Source organism: Stenella coeruleoalba (assembly GCF_951394435.1).
Source record: "Stenella coeruleoalba genome assembly, chromosome: 6".
NCBI classification, from domain to species: Eukaryota; Metazoa; Chordata; class Mammalia; order Artiodactyla; family Delphinidae; genus Stenella; species Stenella coeruleoalba.
The window spans coordinates 33,137,797-33,162,823 of NC_137151.1; the positions used below are offsets into that span (position 1 = coordinate 33,137,797).

Sequence of the window (25,027 nt, forward strand, 5' to 3'; positions counted from 1 at the left end):
AGGTACATGAAGACTGGGAGATAATCAGGGGATAAATAGGGCCATCTTGGAGGCTGGCTACCAAAGTGGCTGACTAGCCGAAGACTAAATTTTGTTTTCTTCACTTCTGGAGAGAAAATGGTCAGTGAATCTCATTGGTGGTCTTTCAGATGTACCAAAGCTACCTCTTGCTCTCACCCCCAGCCATGTGGCTGACAGGGTCTTGGTACTCCGGCCGGGTGTCAGGCCTATGCCTCTGAGTTGGGAGAGCCGAGTTCAGGACATTGGTCTACAAGAGACCTCCGGCACCTTCTAATATCAAATAGTGAAAGCCTCCCAGAGATATCCGTCTCAACGCTAAGACCCAGGTCCACTCAGAGACCAGCAAGATCCAGTGCCGGATATCCCATGCCAAACAACTAGCAAGACAGGAATGCAGGCCCACCCATTAGCAGACAGGCTGCCTAAAATCATAATAAGGCCACAGACACCCCAAAACACACCACTGGATGCAGACCTGTCAACCAAAAAGACAAGATCCAGACACACCCACCAGAACACAGGCACAAGTCCCCTCCACCTGAAAGCCTACACAACCCACTGAAATAACCTTAGCCACTGGGAGCAGACACCAAAAACAACGGGAACAAAGAATCTGCAGCCTGCAAAAAGGAGACCCCAAACACAGTCCCCAAAGCCAAATATGACAGAGGAACACACAGCAGATGAAGGAGCAAGGTAAGATCCCACCAGAACAAACAAATGTGGAGGAAATAGGCAGTCTACTGGAAAAAGAATTCAGAGTAATGATAGTAAAGATGATCCCAAGTATTGGAACTGGAATGGAGAATATACAAGAAACGTTTAACAAGGACCTAGAACTAAAAAGCAAACAAACAATGATGAATAACACAATAAATGGAATTTAAAATGCTCTAGAAGGAAACAATAGCAGAATAACTGAGGCAGAAGAATGGATAGATGAACTGGAAGACAAAATAGTAGAAAAAAACTACTGCAGAGCAGAATAAAGAAAAACGAATGAAAAGAATTGAGGACAATCTGAGACACCTCTGGGACAACATTAAACACACCAACATTCGAATATAGGGGTCCCAGAAGTAGAAGAGAAAAAGAAAGGGACTGAGAAAATATTTGAAGAGATAATAGTTGAAAACTTCCCTAATATGGTAAAGGATATCATTAATCAACTTCAGGAAGTGCAGAGAGTCCCATACAAGATACACCCAAGGAGAAACATGCCAAAACATATATTACTCAAACTATCAAAAATTAAATACAAAGAAAAAATATTAAAATCAGCAAGGGAAAAACAACAAATAATATACAAGGGAATCCCCAAAAGGTTAACGGCTGACCTTTCAGCAGAAACTCTGCAAGCCAGAAGGGACTGGCAGGACATATTTAAAGTGATGAAAGGGGAAAAGCTACAACCAAGATTACTCAACCCAGCAAGGATCTCATTCAGATTTGACAGAGAAATTAAAACCTTTACAGACAAGCAAAAGCTAAGAGAATTCAGCACCACCAAACCAGCTTTACAACAAATGCTAAAGGAACTTCTCTAGGCAAGAAACACAAGAGAAGGAAAAGACATACAATAACAAACCCCAAACAATTAAGAAAATGGTAATAAGAACATACATATCAATAATTACCTTAAATGTAAATGGATTAAATGCTCCAACCAAAAGACATAGACTGGCTGAATGGATCCAAAAACATGACCGGCAAATATGCGGTCTACAAGAGACCCACTTCAGACCTAGAGACACATACAGACTGAAAGATAGGGGATGGAATAAGATATTCCATGCACATGGAAATCAGAAGAAAGCCAGAGTAGTAATTCTCATATCAGACAAAAAAGACTTTAAAATAAAGACTATTACAGGAGACAAAGCAGGACACAACATTATGATCAAGGGATCAATCCAAGAAGAAGATATAACAACTGTAAATATTTATGCACCCAACATAGGAGCACCTCAATACATAAGGCAAATGCTAACAGCCATAAAAGGGGAAATTGACAGTAACACAATCATAGTAGGGGACTTTAGCACCCCTCTTTCACCAATGAACAAATCATCCAAAATGAAAATAAATAAGGAAACACAAGCTTTAAATGATACATTAAACAAGATGGACTTAATTGATATTTATAGGACATTCCATCCAAAAACAACAGAATACACTTTATCTCAAGTGCTCATGGAACATTCTCCAGGATAGATCATATCCTGGGTCACAAAAAAGCCTTGGTAAATTTACGAAAATTGAAATCGTATCAAGTATCTTTTTTGACCACAATGCTATCAGACTAGATATCAATTACAGGAAAAGATCTGTAAAAAATACAAACGCATGGACGCTAAACAATACACTACTTAATAACCAAGACATCACTGAAGAAATCAAAGAGGAAATCAAAAAATACCTAGAAAAAAATGACAATGAAAATATGAAGACCCAAAACCTATGGGATGCAGAAAAAGCAGTTCTAAGAGGGAGGTTTATAGCACTACAATCCTACCTCAAGAAACAAGAGACATCTCAAATAAACAAGTTAACCTTACACTGAAAGCAATTAGAGAAAGAAACAAAAAAAAAAACAAAGTCAGCAGAGGAAAGAAATCATAAAGATCAGATCAGAAATAAATGAAAAAGAAATGAATAAAACAACAGCAAAGATCAAAAAAACTAAAAGCTTGTTCTCTAAGAAGATAAACAAAATTGACAAACCATTAGCCAGATTCATCAAGAAAAAAAGGAAGGCTCAAATCAATAGAATTACAAATAAAAAAGGAGAAGTAAACACTGACACTGCAGAAATACAAAGGATCATGAGAGATTACTGCAAGCAACAATATGCCAATAAAATGGACAACCTGGAAGAAATGGACAAATTCTTAGAAAAGCACAAGCTTCCAAGACTGAACCAGGAAGAAATAAAAACTATAAACAAACCAATCCAAAGCACTGAAACTGAGACTGTGATTAAAAATCTTCCAACAAACAAAAGCCCAGGACCAGATGGCTTCACAGGCAAATTCTATCAAACATTTAGAGAAGAGTTAACAGCTATCCTTCTCAAACTCTTCCAAAATATAGCAGAGGGAGGAACTCTCCCAAACTTATTCTATGAGACCACCATCTCCCTGATACCAAAACCAGACAAAGATGTCACAAAGAAAGCAAGCTACAGGCCAATATCACTGATGAACATAGATGCAAAAATCCACAGCAAAATACTAGCAAACAGAATCCAACAGCACATTAAAAGGATCATACACCAAGATCAAATGGGGTTTATCACAGGGATGCAAGGATTCTTCAATATATGCAAATCAATGTGATACACCATATTAAAAAACTGAAGGATAAAAAAGATATGGTCATCTCAATAGACACAGAAAATGCTTTAGACAATATTAAACACCCATTTATGATAAAAAAAAAAACCTCCAGAGAGTAGGCATAGGGGGAACTTTCCTCAACATAATAAAGGCCATATATGACAAACCCACAGCCAACATCGTTCTCAATGGTGAAAAAGTGAAACCATTTCCACCAAGATCAGGAACAAGACAAGGTTGCCCACTCTCACCACTATGATTCAACACACTTTTGGAATTTTTAGCTACAGCAACCAGAGAAGAAAAAGAAATAAAGGGAATCCAAATCGGAAAAGAAGAAGTTAAGCTCTCACTGTTTGCAGATGACATGATATTATACATAGAGAATCCTAAAGATGCTACCAGAAACCTACTAGAGTTAATCAATGAATCTGGTAAGGTTCCAGCACCATACAAAATTAATGTACAGTTATCACTTTCATTCCTATACACTAAAGATGAAAAATCTGAAAGAGAAATTAAGGAAACACTCCCATTTACCACTGCAACATAAAGAATAAAATACCTAGGAATAAACCTACCTAAGGAGCCAAAAGTAGTTTACTCAACAAACTATGAGACACTGATGAAAGAAATCAAAGATGACACAAACAGAGAGATATACCATGTTCTTGGATTGGAAGAATCAACCTTGTGTAAATGACTATACTACCCAAAGCAATCTACAGATTCAATGCAATCCCTATCAAACTACCAATGGCATTTTTCAGAGAAATGGACCAAAAAATTTCACAATTTGTATGGAAACACAAAAGACCCCGAACAGCCAAAGCAATCTTGAGAAGAAAAACAGAGCTGGAGGAATCAGGCTCCCTGACTTCGGACAATACTACAAAGCTACAGTACTCAAGACAGTATGCTACTGGCACAAAAACAGAAATATAGATCAATGGAACATGAGGGAAAGCCTAGAGATAAACCCATACACATATGGTCACATTATTTATGATAAAGGAGGCAAGAATATACAATGGAGAAATCACAGCCTCTTCAATAAATGGTGCTGGTAAAACTGGGCAGCTACAGGTAAAAGAATGAAATTAGAAAATTCCCTAACACCATACACAAAAATAAACTCAAAATTGATTAAAGACCTAAATGTAAGGCCAGACACTATAAAACTCTCAGAGGAAAACATAGGAAGAACACTCTATGAAATCAATCACAGCAAGATCCTTTTTTTTTTTTTTTTTTGTAGTACGCGGGCCTCTCACTGTTGTGGCCTCTCCCATTGCAGTGCGCAGGCTCCGGAGGCGCAGGCTCAGCAGCCATGGCTCACGGGCCTAGCTGCTCTGTGGCATGTGGGATCTTCCTGGACCGGGGCACGAACCTGTGTCCCCTGCATCGGCAGGCGGACTCTCAACCACTGCACCACCAGGGAAGCCTGCAAGATCCTTTTTGACCCACCTCCTAGAGAAATGGAAATAAAAATAAACAAATGAGACCTAATGAGACTTAAAAGCTTTTGCACAGCAAAGGAAAACGTAAACAAGACGAGAAGGCAACCCTCAGAATGGCAGAAAATATTTGCCAAGGAAGCAACTGACAAAGGATTAATCTCCAAACTTTAGGAGCAGCCCATGCAGATCAATATCAAAAAACACAAACAACCCAATCCATAAATGGGCAGAAGACCTAAACAGGCATTTCTCCAAAGAAGATATACAGTTTGCCAACAAACACATGAAAGAATGTTCAACATCACTGATCATTAGAGAAATGCAAATCAAAATTACAATGAGGTATCACCGCTCACAGGTAAGAATGGCCATCATCAAAAAAAATCTACAGACAATAAATGCTGCAGAGGTGTAGAGAAAAGGGAACCCTCTTGCACCGTTGGTGGGAGTGTAAATTGATACAGCCACTATTGAGAACAGTATGGAGGTTCCTTTAAAATCTAAAAATAGAACTACCACTACCATATGACACAGCAATCCCACGACTGGGCATATACCTGGAGAAAACCATAATTCAAAAAGAGTCATGTTCCACAATGTCCATTGCAGCTCTATTTGCAATAGCCAGGACATGGAAGCAATATAAGTGTCCATCAACTGATGACTGGATAAAGAAGATGCTGCACATCTTCAATATAAAATGGAATATTACTCAGCCATAAAAAGAAATGAAATTGAGTTATTTGTGGTGAGGTGGATGGACCTAGAATCTGTCATACAGAGTGAAGTAAGTCAGAAAGAGAAAAACAAACACTGTATGCTAACACATATATATGGAATCTAAACAAAAAGAAAAAAAAATGGTTTGGAAGAACCTAGGGGCAGGACAGGAATAAAGACATAGACATAGAAATTGGACGTGAGGACATGGGGAGGGAGAAGGGTAAGCTGGGATGAAGTGAGAGAGTGGCATGGACTTATATATGCTACCAAATGTAAAATACATGGCTAGTAAGAACCTGCTGCATAGCACAGGGAGATCAGTTCAGTGCTTTGTGACCACTTAGAGGGGTGGGATAGGGAGGGTGGGAGGGAGATGCAAGAGGGAGAAGATATGGGGATATATGTATATGTATAGCTTGTTCACTTTGTTATAAAGCAGAAACTAACACAGCATAGTAAAGCAATTATAGTCCAATAAGATGATATAAATAAATAAATAATTTATGCCCCCCGCAATTAAATCTTTTTTAAAAATAAATAAAAAACAGCACTCGATAACATGGTAACTCTAAACCTAGGTATTTTCAGTACTATAGTAAATGTAACTGGATTAATATCGCCTATTAAAGTGTAATTTTTTATATTATGTGCAACTAAATTTTTTTCAAAATATACAGGTAAAATAAAAGAATTACGTTAGAAAGGAGAAAACATTCCATGTATTTTAAAGCAATAAAACAATAAGCATATAATATCATGCTTATAATAAGCATATAAAAAGCATATATAATATCATATAATATATAAGCATATAATACCATGCTTATAATAAGCATATAATAAGCATCTTAGATAAAATAGTCTTTAAGTTCAGAATAATTTGTCATTATTGTAATTAGTATTATTATCCCAATTTCTGAAAAATATTTCAATACATTTTCTATTTGAAAAAATATTTTAATATTTTTTTCTTCACTCTTTTGTGGTCTAATACATGGTAAGTATTTAGGTGCTAACATAACCTAAAAATATATGTTGTTTTTTTTACAGCCGAACAAAACTGAATCAAGAAGAAATAGATAACTTGAACATACTGATCACTAAAAACAAAATAGAATCTGTAGTTAAAAAGAACTCCCTACCAACAAAAGTCCAGTATCAGATGGTTTCACAGGCAAATTCTTCCAAATATACAAAGCAAAACTTACACTGATTCTTCTCAAACTCTTCGAAAAGATTGAAGAGTAAAGAATACTTCCAAAGACATTCTATGAAGCCACCCATCACCCTGATACCAAAAACAGATGGGGGGGACTTCCTTGGTGACACAGTCTGACAATGCAGGGGACATAGGTTCGAGACCTGGTCTGGGAAGATCCCACATGCCGCGGAGCAACTAAGCCTGTGTGCCACAACTACTGATCCTGCGCTCTACAGCCCAGGAGCCACGACTACTGAGCCTGATAGCTACAACTGCTGAAGCCCGCGCACCTAGAGTCCATGCTCTGCAACAAAAGAAGCCACTGCAATGAACAGCCTGCACAGCACAATGAAGAGTAACCCCCGCTCGCCACAACTAGAGAGAGCCTGTGCACAGCAACAGACACCCAATCAATTCAAAAATAAAGAAAGAAATCTACTAAAACAAACAAAATACAGATGGGGACTTTTCTAGTTGTCCAGCAGTTAAGATTTCGCCTTCCACTGCAGGGGGGGCAGGTTCAATCCCTCATGGTGGAGCTAAGATCCCACATGCCTCACAAACAAGAAACCAAAACATAAAACAGAAGCAATATTGGAACAAATTCATTAAAGACTTAAAAAAAATAGAGAGAAACACACTACCAAAATAAGAAAATTGCAGACCAATATCTTTGATAAATATAGATGCAAAATATTCTCAACTGAATATTAGAAAACCGAATCTGACAACACATAAGAGGATCATATACCATGACCAAATTTGATTCACCCCAGTGTCACAAAGGTGTTTCAACATATGCAAATCAATCAACATGATACACCCCATCAACAAAGGAAAAACACAAAACAAATGATAATCTCAACAGATGCCGAAAAAGCACATCCATTGATGATAAAAACACCTACCAGGGCTTCCCTGGTGGCGCGGTGGTTGAGAGTCCGCCTGCCAATGCAGGGGACACAGGTTCGTGCCCCGGTCTGGGAAGATGCCACATGCCACAGAGTGGCTGGGCCCGTGAGCCATGGCCACTGAGCCTGTGTGTCCAGAGCCTGTGCTCTGCAACGGGAGAGGTCACTACAGTGAGAGGCCCATGTACCGCAAAAAAAAAAAAAAAAAAAAAAAAAAAAAACTTACAAAAATGGGTATAGAGGAAACATATCTCAACATAATAAAAGCTATTTATGACAAACCCACAACCAATATAATACTCAATGTTCATAGGCTGAAAGCCTTCCCCCTAAAACCTGGAAGAAGACAAGGATGCCCACTCTCACCTCTTCTCTTCAACATAGTATTGGAAGTCCTAGCCACAACAATCAGACAAGAAAAAGAAATAAAATCTAACCACATTGGAAGGGAAGAGGTAAAGTTGTCATTGTATGTAGATGACATGATAATATATATAAAGGAAACCCTAAAAGTTCCACACAAAAACTACTAGAACTGATAAACAAATTCAGCAAAGTAGCAGGATACAAGATTAACATACATAAATTGGTTGCATTTCTTGGGGTTTTTTTTAATTTATTTTGGCTGCATTGGGTCTTCATTGCTGTGCACGGGCTTTCTCTAGCTGTGGCCAGTGGGGGCTAGTCTTTGTTGTGGTGCGCAGGCTTCTCATTGCAGTGGCTTCTCTTGTTGCAGTGGCTCTAGGCATGCGGGCTTAAGTAGTTGTGGCACATGGGCTCAGTAGTTGTGGCTCACGGGTTCTAGTGTGCAGTTAAGTACTTGTGGCACACACGTCTAGCTGCTCCACGGCATGTGAGATCTTCCTGCAACAGGGCACAAACTATGCCCCCTGTATTGGCAGGCAGATTCTCAACCATGGAGCCATCAGGGAAGTCCCTGGATGCATTTCTTTACATTAACAATGAAATATCAGAAAGGAAATGTAAACAAGCAATCCTTTTTAAAATGGCATCAAGAAAATAAAATACTTAGGAAAAAACCTCACCAAGGAGGTGAAAGACTTATACGTTCAGAACTACAAAACATTAGTAAAGGAAACTGAAGATGATTCAGAGAAATGGAAAGACATCCCATGCTCTTGGATGGGAAAAATTAAAACTGTTAAAATGGCTACACTACCCAAAGCAATCTACAGATTTAATGTGATTCCTGTCAAATTGCCCATGACACTTTCCCCAGCACTAGAACAAATAATCCTAAAATATATCTGGAACCGTGAAAAGTCAGAACTGTCAACACAATCCTGAGGAAAAAGAAAAAAGCAGGAGGCATAACCCTCCTAAACTTCAGACAATACTACAAAGTTACAGTAATCAAAGCCGCATGGTATGGGTACAGAAAGAGATACATGGATTAATGGAATGGAATAGAGAGCCCAGAAATAAACCCACACACCTATGGTCAATTAACCTTCGACAAAGCAGGCAAGAATATACAATGGGGAAAGGACAGTCTCTTCAGCAAGTGGTGTTTTGAAAGTTGGACAGCCGTATTCAAATCAGTGAAGTCAGAACATACCCTCACACCATACACAGAAATAAACTCAAAACGGTTTACATGCTTAAATATAACATAGGAGACCTTAAAACTCCTAGAAGAGAACATAAGCAAAACATTCTCTGACATAAATCATACCACAGTTTTCCTAGGTAGTTCTCCCTAGGCAGTACAAATACAGTAAGTCACCTACATACGAAACTTCAAGTTGCAAACTTTCAAAGATGCAAACGTCCATTTGCATGTACAATTCGAATGTAAGTTAGTTCACGTGTCTGGCATACATTTTCATGTGCGTTCATCCTCTATAAGTGGTTGCGCTTTTGTGTTCTTTACAGTAGTGTATAGAGTACAGTAGTACAGTACCTTTATTTCAAGCCCAAGATGTCTGGAAGCAAGAGTAAAAGCAGCGGTGATGTAGCTGGTACTCTTAAGAAGGGCCACGTGATAATGATGGAAACAAAAGTGAAAGTAATTGAGAGAGTGGAGTGAGGCAAAAAGATGTTAGACATCGCTCATTCTTACAACATGAATCATTCTATCATTGTCATGAATCTAAAGAACAAGGACAAGATCATGGAACATGTGAAGTCAGCTGTGCTGATGATGTTGACAAAATATTGAAGAAGCATGGAAAAGTGATGGAGGAGATGGAGAAACTTCTCAGTGTGCAGATGCAGGATCAACATTAGTGCTGAGTCCTGCTCAGCTTAATGCTGATTCGAGAGAAAGCTAAAAGGCTTTATGAAGACTTGAAGAAGAAACACGGCAAACAATCAGAGGGCACGTCTTTTAATGCCAGCCATGGCTGGTTTCATCGGTTCAAGGCTAGAGCCAACCTTCACAATGTAAAAGTAAGTGGAGAGACAGCAAGTGCAGATAGGGTAGCTATCCGGGAACTTCCGGAAACACTTTGAGAAATTATTGATGATGCTGTGTATTTACCCAACCAGGTTTTTAATGTGGATGAGACACAACTGTACTGGAAGAGGATGCCAGACCGAAGTTACATCAGTAAGGAGGAAAAGTTGATGTCGGGCTGTAAAGCAGCAAAGGATAGGCTAACTGTTGTTTGGTGGCAATGCTTCCGGTGAATTGAAGCTGAAGCCTCTCTTAGTTTATCATTCAGAGAACCCAAGAACCCTTAAACACAGAGCCAAGGGCAAGGGCTCTCTTCCTGTTGCATGGAAGCATAACCCCAAACCCTGGATTACACAGGCCACGTTCCAGGACTGGTTTTGCCACCACTTTATCCCAGATGTAGAGAAATATTGCTTGGAGGAGGACGTTCCAGCAAAACATTTTTTTGCTGCTCGACAATGCTCTGGGCCATGCCCCATCCATGGATGACTTTCATCCCAACGTCAAAGTAGTGCATCTGTCACTGAATACTACGTTGCTCATCCAACCTATGGACCAGGGAGTTATAGCGACTTTCAAGAAATGTTATTTACGTCACACTTTTTGTCAGGCAGTAAAGGTAAGTGACAAATCAGGAACAACCTAGGGACAACTTTGGAAGGACTATAACATCTACAAGACCATAAAAACATTGAGTTTGCATGGTGTGAAGGTATAGTGGTCACCATGAATGGGGTTTGGAAGAACCTTTGCCCACAGTTCATGATTTTTTTGGATTTGAGAAGGTAGATCAGAAGTCTGAAGAGGTCTTCAACAACGTAGTGACCCTCAGCGTGAAGCTGGAGCTAGATCTGCAAGAGGACACTTTCATTGAACTCCTTGCTGTGCAACATGAGGAGCTTACTGATGGAATTAGAGGCCCAGAGAAAGGATGAAGAGGGACAGGAGGAAGAAGAAGTAACTGAAGAACTGAAGAGATTCACGACACAGAAAATGGCAAGGGAATCTTCTTTATTTGAGGAAGCACTGTTAGGTTTTGAGACACAGGACCCGAAACTAGAATGGTACCCAAAGGTAGCAGCAGCCATCCAGAATGAAATCCAGTGCTACCTTGTCATCTATGATGAGAAAAAAAGAGCTACTACCCAGACATCAATGGATCATTTTTTCAAGAGGGTAGATAGAATTAAATCCAGCAAGGAACCAGAACCTGTGCCATCAGCGTCAGGCGTGAGTGAAATGGCAGCTTGCCCTCCATCTCCTACTGCTGATAATCCTTCACCTCTACCATCTCCACCTCCTCTCCCTCCTCCAATCAATAACTCTTCTTGCCTGTTCCCTCGATACCAGCCGGAGTATCCCAGCTGTTGTACTGTATTACTGTACTTTTCAAGTTACTGTACTGTAAGATTTAAAATGTTTTCTTTATTTTTGTGTTTGTTTTTTATGTATCGTTTGTGTGAAGAGTATTATAAACCTATTACGGTACAATACCATATAGCCGACTGTGTAAGATGGGTACCTAGGCTAACTTTGTTGCACTTACAAACAAATCGGACTTACAAATGCACTCTTGGAACAGAACTTGTTCATATATAGGTGACTTAGTGTAAAAGCAAAACAGAAACAGGAACTAATCAAACTTATAAGCTGTTGCACAGCAAAGGAAACCATAATCAAAATGAAAATACAACCTTTGGACTGGGAGAAAATATTAGCAAATGATGAGACTGACAAGGGCTTAATTTCCAAACTATACAAACAGCTCATACAATTCAATAACAAAATAACAAATAACTCAATGGAAAAATGGGTAGAAAACGTAAAGAAACATTTCTCCAAAGAAGACATACAGATAGCCAATAGACACATGAAAAGATGCTCATCATCACTAATTATTAGAGAAATGCAAATCCAAATTACAACGAGGTATCACTTCACACTGATCAGAATGGCCATCATTAAAAAAAATCTACAATTAACAAATGCTAGATGGGGTATGGAGAAAAGGGAACCCTTCTACACTGTTGGTGGCCATGTAAGTTGATGCAGCCACTATGGAAAACAGTATGGGGGTTCCTCAAGAAAACTATAAAGAGAGTTGCCATATGATCTAGCAATCCCACTTGTGGACATATATCTAGACAAAACTATAATTCAAAAAGATACATAAAACCCTATGTTCATTGCAGCAGTATTTATAATAGCCAACACATGGAAACTACGTAAATGTTCATTGAAAAATGAATGTATAAAGAAGGTGTGGTATATGTATACAATAGATATTACTCAGACATAAATAATGAAATAATGCCATATGCAACAACATGGATGGACCTAGAGATAATGATACTAAGTGAAGTAAGTCAGAAAGAGAAAGACAAATACCATATAATATCACTTATATGTGGAATCAAAAACAGGCCACAAATGAACACGTCAGTGAGACAGAAACAAACACATAGATATAGAAAACAGAGTTGTGGTTGCCAAGAAGAGAGTGAAGGAAAGATTGGGAGTTTTGGAATAGCAGAAGCAAACTATTCTACATAGGATGAACAAACCACAAAGACCTACTGTATAGCAGAGGAAACTATATTAAATATCCTGTGATAAATCATAATGGAAAAAAATATATATATATAATATATATATATATAAACAATCACTTTACTGCACAGCAGAAATTAATACAACAATTTATAAAGGCTGCAGAGGGTGTGGAGAAAAGGGAACCCTCCTGCACTGTTGGTGGGAATGTAAACTGATACAGCCACTATGGAGAACAGTATGGAGGTTCCTTAAAGCTAAAAATAGAACTACCATATGACCCAGCAATCCCACTACTGGGCACATACCCGGAGAAAACCATAAGTCAAAAAGATACTTGTACCACAATGTTCACTGTAGCACTTTTTACAATAACCAGGACATAGAAGCAACCTAAATGTCCATCGACAGATGAATATATAAAGAAGATGTGGCCCATAGATACAATGGAGTATTACTCAGCCATAAAAAGGAACAAAATTGAGTTATTTGTAGTGAGGTGGTTGGACCTAGAGTCTGTCATACAGAGTGACGTAAGTCAGAAAGAGAAAAACAAATACTGTACGTGAACACATATATATATGGAATCTAGAAAAATGGTACCGACGAACCTAGTGACAGGGCAGGAATAAAGGACACAGATGTAGAGAACGGACTTAAGGACACAGAGCAAAAGGGGAGACAGGGAGGTAGTGAGAGAGTAGCACTGACATATATACACTACCAAATGTAAAAGAGCTAGTGGTAAGCTGCCGCGTAGCACAGGGAGATCAGCTCGGTGCTTTATGTCCCCCACAGGGGTGGGATAAGGAGTGTGGGAGGGAGCCTCAGGAGCGGGGGATATGGGGATATATGTATACATATAGGTGATTCACTTTGTTGTAAAGCAGAAACTCATACAGTGTTATAAAGCAATTATACTCCACTATACATGTATTAAAAAACCCACAACATTGTAAATCAACTACACTGGAAAATATTTCTTAAGTGCAAAAGATTTTTTGAATGTAAGTTTTATTGTGAGTGTGTACCACAGGTTCAATATATATGAATTATGTCAAGTTGATTACATTGTTTTTCAAAATAAAGAATTTTTGATATTCTACATCAGCTTCATTATATAAATGCAGAAAAACTATATTTTTTTTCTAAAGTTCAGAAATAGCCATTTTGCTCATTCAGTATACTATAAACCACTAACCGTTAAAAAGGGATTCGTGACCTCTTCCTTCCAAAGAAATATTTCTGCACTCACACAAGTTTAATAGAATGTTCCACCATGAACTGACTTCCCACCTTAGAGACATCAGATTTGCATCCTGAAATCTCTTTCTTGCAAAAATGTCCAATTACCATCCTAGCATTACAGAAAAAAATGCTTTTTTCCAGATCTCAAATTCCATACAATTTTATCAAGACATCATGTATTTTTTTTCACACACACAGACTGTATTTTATTTTTACAAAGATAAATCAACTGACACCAAGCATTGTAAATGGATGACCACAACAAAAGCAACAATGACTGCAATTACCAAACATGAAACACACTTACAGTATTTCATAATACTGACATTCAGTCCAGGAATCCTCCACTGTAAGAGTTTCTTTACTTTGCAGTGAAAGACATCATGTATTTTTAAATTATCAGCACTCACCTGAGATCTTCAAAAATCAACAAAAACAAAATTTTGTGTTCTCTTTCATTTATTCTGGTTCTAAGTGGTCATTTCTAAACGAAAGCATTTAAGTATGTTAATGTCATCTTATAACATCATATTTCAAATGACTACTGTCGCTCCAAAGATGAAATATGAGGAACTCATAATTAGGCTCTCCAAAGTATTACTCTCTGAATCTGTATTACCCTTCTGCTGAACTCCACACTGTTCATTATTCTCCGAGAATATTCTTTTTTCTTGTATGGCCATCACATACTCTTTCATTTCATGAAGTGTTTTCCCACAATTTTATGCCTAGTTTATTTCTGAGAATATGCATTATTTCTGATTGATATTTATAGACACAAAGACTTCTCTATAATTCCCTGTGAGTTTCAAGAACTCCTTTTTTTTAATACCTAGATTCTGAAGCTCTCCACAAAGCATTACGAAAATTGAATTTACATATGTATCTACATATTAATCACACATTAATGCATTTACAATTGTATTACGCTTTATTGCTAATTTTGGAGCATAAAAGTAGCTGTCTTATTCACCACCCTCTTGGAAATCACTTTAATATTTGCACTTAGGACTTGAAAGAGAATGGACAAATAAAAAACTGAAGAATACAATTTATATATTTCTCATAAAATTAGGTGATTATCTAAACTTTATCCAGAAAAAGGAAGAGCCCAGATACTCTGCAGGCATGATACTCGAGAATGTGTGGTCTTCCAGCAGGAAAACATGCAGTAATCCATGTGGCAGAGTTTACCTGTGACCAGCTGGGATAAGCGACCTATGCATTCCTTACATGCAACATATCAGAAGTGGAAAAAGGGAATTTGTCAGTTGTGGCAATAAGTATAATAAAGATTTGTAGCAGGTCATGCTCATATATTCAACACAGGTACAATCAAAATTTTGCTCAATTCTGGTAGATCTAAGTCTCTATCTGTTACCTTGTCTTTAACGAGGAAATGTCAGAACTGACTTACAAAAAAAATTGTTTTGTTTCTTTGTTTTAATTACAGTCACGGTGAGTAAGACATAGCTCAGAACAGCTAATATGACTTAGTGATTCTCTCATCAGGAAATACAGGTTCTACTTCCCTCTTTATTCTCCACATCCTGTAGTAAGTTAAGTTTCAATGAAAGATAAATCTACAGGGCGAAAAATAAAAGAAAACTTTCACGTGTTGATAAGATCATTCTGACAGGTTTTACCATGTATGTCAGTGTTTCTGGCGATGGACACAAGCCAGAGCTCCCTACTCTGACATTTTCACTGATGTCATTCCCCTTGATCCTCAATTTGAAAGTGGATAAATATGTTTTCTATGTTTTCTTCTTTAAGAAATTAAATAATGAATGTTTTCTAGACATGATCCTCTAATGATTTTCAGTCAGTGGTCATCAAGAGAGGAAAAGCACAGAATGTCATCCCCACAGAAGGGTGACATTCAGTCAGGTAAGAAAATTCTCCCCAAAATCAGAGCTTCATCTTTAACATGCAATCAGAGGCTTTCACAGGTTCTTCATCACTCTGCACTCAGCCCTACCATATGGGATTCGCTCTGAGAATCTCACATCAGGTGACTGACAAACATGTCCTAGTACACTGATCTGGTACCAGATCCTGCCTCTCTAATTGCAATATTCTAGGATATTTCCTGGAGCCCTCTACTCTCTACAGGTACACTTCCAAGTAGAAACAGAAGCTTTGATTCTCACTGGGACCCATGCTCTGTCCAACCAACCTCTCTAGAAATATGATGTTCTAATCTCTCCTGATTAGTACATTTCAAGGTCTCTCCCTGTGCTAATTTAGTAAAGGTAAAAGAGAAACAAGAAAGAGCAAACTATGCAGGGAGCAATATATAGGATTCCTTTACTTAATGTATTTATCTGATATACCCAAATATTGAGAAATATAGATTCATTTCATAATGGTCAAGGAAAGAGGAGGAGGAACCTCCATGCCAACAGTATATATAAAATGGAATCAATATTGCATAAGCTCCAGCTTAAGCTTAGCTACGAGGTACTAACTCTTCTCATAAAGAAGCAATAACTCTCCATCATTTGAAGCACACTGAGGACTCAGACAGCTGGACACTGAGGGTGTAGTCTCCTTACTCGAATTCTGTACCTCCATCACAGAGCAATGAAATATTCCCAAAGAATTGTTAAGGATGAGGTGGGGAGCCGAAATAAGAACGATGAATCCATAGTCTGCCCTACCATCTGTTCTGCGGGATATTATCACCATCGTGGCCCAATATGACCTTCCCACTTTTCTCTGGGCCTCCCTACTTTCCACCTCCCTCCTCTCATTATATCTTTCCTACACTTGGAAACGACTCTAGTTTTTCCACTTATCTTTATCAACAAGTAATCCAAGGAGCAACTGTGTATATAACTCCTTAGAAATCTCAGGTCTGACTCAGTAATACATGACCTCCGAAGTCCAAAGTTTTCCTAATTCCCTTTATTATTTTTTTTCTAATTTCCATGTACTTACACTCTCTGGACATTCACTGTTCTCAGGTTCGTCTTCCCTGCAACATCTGTCAACCCAGACATAGACTTAAGTACCACCCTCCAATTATCTCCTAGGGAATCCAGTTTTTAAAAATGCCTCAGCAAGCCTTATGGACTTTGTTAAAGACTCTTTAAGATAACCCATGGGATATAGCAGTACACCCACAGATATCTATTTAATACACCCTCAGAGTATTTTTTTTCCTTTTTATAGTCTATTCTGTCCAATGAAGACTCTCAGCTCTTCTTCAACATATGCAGTGTCTCCCCCTTCTGATTACCCTGTGCTCTATCCCAGGGTCACTCCCTTTCCTGATATTACATTCTTTCCCAATTTTGTATGTTAGTAAAATCAAATAACATAAAGTATAACATGTGAATTATTATAAAGTGCACCGTTCAGTGATATTAAATACATTCATATTATTTGGTAATGAACATCACCATTTATCTAATTCTTTTCTACATTTAAAAACTGTAACTCTATATCCTTTAAACATAACTTTCCTTTTTGTTCCATAACCACCTGAAAAGCATCATTACCCTCCCAATTTCTATGGTTTTGACTACACTAAGTACCCCATATAATTGAAATAAGTAGTTGTATTGTTAGGACTCCCTGAAAGTCACAAAAATGGCATTTTGGTAGCTAAATTTCCTCAAGATTCATCCACGTTGTAGCATATTCCTAGATCTTTACCTTCTTAACACTGAACAATATTGTATTATATGGGTATACCACACTTTGCTTATCCAGGAACTAGTGGATGAACACTTAGGTTGCTTTCATATTTTAGCTACTGTGATTATTACTGCTCTAAACACTGGAGTACAAATATTTCTTTAAGGCCCTGATTTCAATTCCTTTGGGTATACCTCATAGTAAAATTCCTGGATCATGTAGTAATTCTATTTTTCAGTATCTGAAAAATTGCCTTACTCTTTTGTAAAGCAGCTGTATCATTCTGCATTCCCACTGACATAGCACAATGCTTCCAACTCCCTCACATCCTCACCAATGCTTGTTTTCTGCTTGTGTATGTGTGTGTGTGCTTCTGTGTGTATGCATGCACACAAATATACAAACATGCATTTAGGGATATGGAGCATCTATTCAAGTGCTTAGTCATTTGTACATCTTTTTAAAGAACCATCTATTCAAGTCTTTTATCCATTTTTGAATCAGGGTGTTTGCTTTTTGCTGAGTTGTAGGAGTTCTCTGTGTATTCTGAATAGAAATCTCTTGTCAGATAGATGGCTTTCAAATATTTTCTCCCAACTTGTGGGTTGCCATTTTATTCTGTTTACATTTCTTTGATACACATTCTTTTAAATTATGTACTGCAAATTGTTTATTTTTTTGTTAGCTGTATCTTTGTTGTTCCTTCGTTTCACATTGAGGAAAACACTGCGAAATCCAATGTCATGAAGCTCTTGTCCTGTGTCTTCTTCTAAGATTTTTTATTGTATTAGGTCTTATATTTAGTTTCTTGATATGTTTTCCTTAATTTTTGCGTATGACGTTAGGTAAGGGTCCATCTTCCTTCTTTTGCATGTTGACAACAAGACTTCTCAGCACCATTTGCTGAAAATACTATCCTTTCTACTTTGAAAAGTCTTGGCAACTTGTCAAAAATCATTTGGCCATATATCAGGGTTTATTTCTGGGTGTTCTATTCTATTCTATTGGTCTTGAATAAGGGAGAAAATAGTATAACCTATCCAGGTTGATGAAGAACATAAAGAAAGACAAGGAGTGAGAATTAGGAGGGCAATATAAAACAGCAGGGAGTAAAAGACAGTGTGAGAGAAGAGCTTGTATTTGCGAGTTCATGGAAATATGATCATGCTGAAACCACTAAACGCCTGATTTTGAACAATACGGTACATGTGCTAGCAAGAAACATAACACTTACCCATCTCTGGGAAATATAGTATGGGCATAAAGATAAACTACACACAAATATATTAAAAAAGGAAGGGTTTTCATGGTGTGAGAATATTGTGGGATTTCAAATACAACCTACTTCTGTTCTACCATTGTCTCTAAAATTTATCAAAGTGTATATACAAGCAATTCCAATTCTGGTAATGTGCTTGACAGATTTATATATGAACTTGAGCAGACCAGTAAATGTACATTCATAGTAGGACTGTTCCCTAATCCAAAAAACAAAACACAAAAACTGGAAAGACTAGCGTTCACTTTGTCAACACAGATGCAGTGATGGTTAACGGTCCAAAAAGGGAAGGTGAGCATGGGTGCAAGAGGTTAATCCCCAGGCTGGGGTGCAGAGCAGAGTCCGAAGGTAACACAGGTAGAAAAGGCTTTTGTCCTATCTTTGAGTTTTGAGGTATGAAAATTCACAGGTCACTACCTTCATTTCAAAATGAATGAATGCACTACTCAATTTTTTAAAACAGGAGAAGTAAACGTGAGTGATAATATATTTCCAACTGTCACGAATCAAATAAGATACTAAGAAAAATTAAATAATATAATTTAAGAATGGAGAGATTGTCCAAGATGGTAGCATTCAAAGACCCAGAGCTTGATGCCTCTCATGGGCACACCAAAGTCACAACTGTTTACAGAACAGCAATTGATGAAAACGGCCGGGACCTAATATAAAAGATGTTTTAGAGCTAAAGATATAAGGAAGGCACCTCGGCAAGACAAGAAGGAAGGGCAAAATCTCAATAGAGTCAAGACCCATACCACCAGGTGGGTGGCCCACAAATGGGAGAATAATTACAATTTCTGAGGTGCTCTCAGGTAGTGAGGGGTATGAACAGAACATCAGGCTCCCAAGCCCAGGGATCCTGTGCTGGAAAGAAGAGTTCCTAGAAAGTTGGGCTTTGAAGACCAGTAGTGCTTATTTTCCAGAGAGCCAGAGGGTTGTGGGAAAAGAGAGTCCACACTTAAAAGATGCTCACAGGGCTTCCTGGGTGGCACAGTGGTTGACAGTCCGCCTGCCGATGCAGGGGACACGGGTTCGTGCCCCGATCCGGGAGGATCCCGCATGACGCGGGGTAGCGGGGCCCGTGAGCCATGGCCGCTGAGCCTGCGCGTCGCAAGCCTGTGCTCCGCAACGGGAGAGGCCACAACAGTGAGAGGCCCACGTACCGCAAAGAAAAAGAAAAAAAGGTGCTCACAAAATCCCACCTGACCCAATAATCAAAACAGAAGCAGTCATTTGAAAGGATCCTGGGTCACACCTACCTCCTGATCTTGGTGAGTCTCCCAGGGAGGCAAGAGGCAACTACAGCACAGCCTCAGGGACATAGACACTGGCAGCAGACACTTGGGGGACCTCCTTCTACCTTGTGGCCACTGGTATCAGCAAGCATAATTTCAGAATCCTCCCTCTATCTTTTTAACCTCAGGACCTAACCCTACCCATTTCCACCGGACCATAGACACAAGTACTAGGATGCTGCAGGCCAAGCAACTAACTGAGCAGGGACGTAGCCCCGTCCACCAGCAAACAGGCTGCCTTCAGACCCTCTCAATGCACAGCTGCCCCTGGACATGGGCCCAGCCACCAAAAGCCCCAGGACCAGCCTCCACACCTCAGTGGACAGGCACCAGCCCCAGAGCCCCTGGCCCCTCTGACAAGTGAGCCTGCTCTGGACTTGGAATCTGCCTCACCATCAGCTCACTGCACAGGGACTGGATGGAGCTTGGATCTACCCAACAGCAAACCTGCTCTAGCAGTGGGATCAGCCTCATAAGCCAACAGGCACACAGCAGCTCCAGGAATACCACAGCCCAGCAGCCTGTGTGACCAGAACACTCACTTGCAGGCCACAAGCAGCCAGGGACTCAGCTGGGTCCTGACCCTGCCCATCAGAATGCCAACACAAGACTCGGAATACCGCAGACCCTGCAGACAGCTGTGTCAGGGACAGTGATCCAACACCAACTCTGCAGCTCCTGGGACCTGCAGCCAGAACTCAGGACCTGTGTCTTCCTCCCAGTAGCCATCGTAGCCCCAGGACCAGTGACTGGGCACTAGCCCTGATATCACCTGGACTGCAACTTTACCCATAAGTGAACCAGCACTAGATTTGATGTCTCCCAGCATTGTGCAGCAAGCTGCCTTATGATTTAGCCTCACCAAGCAGCACAGACAGCCTCCATACTAGGCAGAGTCTAGCAAACAAGCACTCTGGGGGCAGCCAAGCCTACCAGACCACCCCCAGTAGTCAGCCCACCACAACAGAAGAGCCCAAGCAGCCCACATAGGGGGTACACCTAGAACATACAGTTCCAGTGACCACGGGACAGTGGGCTGCTGGGACACACAGGACCTCTCCTACAAAAGGCCACTTCTCCAAGGTCAGGAAATGTAACAAGCCTACTACATACATAGCAATAAAAACAGCACGTTAAGAAAAATGACATGACACAGAAACACGATCCAAAAGAAGGAACGAGATAAGAACTCAGAAGAAGATCTAAGTGAAGTGGAGATAGCCAATCTCCTCAACAAAGAGTTCAAGTTAATGACTGTAAAGATGATCAAAGAACTCAGGAGAAGAATGGACAACCAGAGCAAGAAGTTAGAATTTTTATAAAAAGAGTTAGACCATTAAAGGACAACAAAACAGAGGTGAGGAATACAATAATGGAAATGGAAATTACACTAAAAGGAAACTACTGTAGACTAAATGATACAGAGGAATGAATCAGAAAACTGAAGGACAGAGTACTGGCAATCACTGAAGATGAACGGTAAAACAACAGATTAAAATGAAATGAGGAAAGTTGAACAGACTTGTGAAACAACATCAAGTGTACTAATATTTGCATTATACTGGTCCCAGAAGCAAAAAGCAAAGAGAAAGCAGTGTAGAACATACCTGAAGACATAAGAGCTGAAAACTTCCGTAACCTGGGAAAGAAAACAGACATCCAAGTCCAGTAAACACAGTAAGGTCAAAACAGGATCAACCCAAAGAGGACCACACCAAGACTCATTGTAATTAAAATGGCAAAAAATAAAGATAAAAAGACACTATTAAATGGAGCAAAGGAAAAGCAACAAGTTACAAACATGGGAACTTGCAAAAAGTTATCAGCTGACTTCTCAGGATAACCTCTGCATGCCAGAAGGGAGTGGCATGGTATATTTAAAGTCATGAAAGGGGAAAATCTATAACCAGAAATACTCTATCCAACAAGGCTCTCCTTCAGATTTGATGCTGAGATCTAAAGTTTTATAGAGAAGCAAAACTAAAAAAGATCAGCATCGTCAAACCAGCTTTATGAGAAATCTTAAAGGGGATTTTCTCAGTGAAAAAGAAAAGGCCATGACTGAAACATAAAAATTAGGAAAGGAAACTTACTAAAGGAAAAACATCATTGGTAAGACAAATATTCAACAAAGGCAGTAAATCAACCGTGTACACAGCTAGTAGGAAGGATGAAAGAAAACAGTAATAAAATCATCTATATTCACAATAAGAAGTTAAGGGACACACAAAACAAGTAGATGTAAAATATAAGGTCAAATTCAGTAACTGTGGGGGAGGAGAGTAACAATGCAGGGTTGTTAGTGTCCATGTGAAATTAAGAGCTCAGCAACTTAAATAATCACACACACACACACACACACACACACACACACACAACTGAAAGAAATCCAAACATAATATTAAAGATAGTCCTCACATCACAGATGAAGAGAATAAAAGAGGAAGAAAGGAACACTGAAGAAATTAAAGAGGGATTCTAAAAATACTCAAGACAAATGAAAATGAACACACAATGATCCAAAATCTATGGGACACAGCCAATGCAGTTCACAGGGGGAAGTTATAGTGATACAAGCTTATTCTTAGGAAACAAGAAAAATATCAAATAAACAACTTAACATTACACCTGAAGGAATTAGAAAAAGAAGAAAAAACAAAACTCAAAGCTCTCAGAAAGAAAAAAATTAAGAAAACAATACCATATGCAATCACACCAAAAAGAATAACATACCTAGGAACAAACACACCTAAGCAGGTAAAAGACATGTACTCAGAAATCTATCAGCCATTGGTGAAAGAAGTTGAAGGCAACAGAAAAAGATGGGAAAATATAGCAGGTGCATGGACTGGAAGAGTTAATACTGTTAAAATAACCATACTACCAAAGACAATCTACAGATTTAATGCAATCCCTATCAAAGCATTTTCACAAAACTTGAAAAAGTAATTTTAAAATTTGTATAGAAACACAAAGACCCCAAATAGCCAAACAATGTTGAGAAAGAACAGAGCTGGAGGCATCACGCACCTTGACTTCAGATTATACTGCAAAGCGAGAGTAATCAAAGAGAATTGGACTGGAGCAAAAACAGACACAAAGATCACTGGAATAGAATAGAGATCCCAGAAAGAAGCCCACACACGTATATTTAATTGATTTATGACAAAGCAGGCAATATGGAGGGAAAACTGTATCTTCAATAAGTGGTACTGGGAAAACTGGTCAGCTACATGGAAAAGAATAAAATTAGAGTATTTTAGCACACCATATATAAAATAAACGCAAAACTGAATAAAGACCTAAATGTAGGACCATAAAACCCCTAGAGGAAAATACAGAACATTCTTCAACATAAATGATAGCAACAGTTTTAGGTTCAGTCTACTAAGGCAAATGAAACAAAAGCAAAAAAAAAAACAAATGGGACTTCACTACACTTAAAAGATTTTGCACAGCAAAGGAAACCAAAGACAAAATGAAAAGACAACCTGCTGAAGGAGAGAAAATATTTGCACATGATAAGAGGTTAACACCAAAAAGATGACCAAGCAAGGGTTCATATCTAAACTACAGAAACAGCACATACAACTCAATATCAGAACAATACACAAAATCTTTTTTTAAAAAAATGAGAAGACCTAAAAAGACATTTTTCCAAGGAAAAAATACAGACAGACAGACAGAACTCACAAAGATGCTAAACATAGCTAATCGGCAATAAAATGCAAACCAAAACAATGAGATATATCACCTCAGTCTTGTCAGAATGGCTGTCATCAAAAAGGTCACAAATAACCAATGTTAGTGAGGATGTGGAGAAAGGGAAACTCTTCTATCTCTTGATGTGAATGTGAAGTAGTGCAGCTACCCTGGAAAGCAGAATGGAGGTTCCACAAAAAACTAAAAATAGAACTACCATAATATCCAGCAATTTCACTCTTGGGTATATCAGAAGAAAACAAAAACACTATTTCAAAAAAATAACTGCACACCAATGTTCATAACAGTGTTACTTGCCATAGCCAAGATACAGAGTCAAACTAAGTGTTCATCAATAGGTTAGGGGATAAAAAATATGATGACTTCAGCAATAAATGAAATTTTGCCATTTGCAACAACATGGATGAACTTGGAGGGTATTATGCTTAGTAAAATAAGTCGCAGAGAAAACAAGCATGGTAGGTTATCACTTACACGTGGCATCTAAAATATTGATACAACAACAACAACAACAAAACAGACTCACAGATTAAAGAACAGACTAGTGGTTACCAGCAGGGAGAGACAGCGTGGAGGAGCAAAATAGTGGTAGGAGATTCTGAGGAAGAATCCACTATGTATAAAATCAATAATCTACAGTGACATACTGTATAGCATGCGGAAGAGAGCCACTCTTTTATAATAAGTATAAATGGGGAACCTAAACATTTATGAATCACTATGTTGTATCTCTGAAACTAATATACTAATGTAAATTAACTATAGATCAATAAAATATAAAGTAAGAAACAATAAAGGGGAGACACTGATTAGTAGATAGAAATCAATTAAATAAACACAAGTTTTGGAAATCAATGAATTAAAAAACAACATGTAAGACACAACACTGGCATTTAAAGTGTACGATCTATTCATTTAAGTGGTGAAAAATGGTACCCATTCTCACAATTTTGTATATCTAGGATAAATTACTATCTACAAAAATATGTTACAAATATTCACTCAAAAAGAAAGAAAATTTGGATTAACCCATTTTAGTATACACATTTAATATCAAAGTCTCTATGTAACATGGACTTGAATAAGTTCTGTTAGCCACTTCTAGGTTCTTTGTGATGTAAAATCTTTTAAAGCATAAAAATCAGCCTTTCTACATTTTTCCATTAGACATACATAGAAGTTAAAAGAAATGAGAAGAAAGAGCAATCAAC

The 25,027-nt window shown here is 38.5% G+C and overlaps 1 protein-coding gene across 2 annotated transcripts in view; it reads right to left on the reverse strand.

The window, feature by feature from the left end:
* The window catches only part of LOC307188207 (uncharacterized protein), a 56,972-nt gene that overhangs the window by 25,836 nt on the left and 6,109 nt on the right, over positions 1-25,027 (reverse strand). The window lies entirely within an intron of this gene.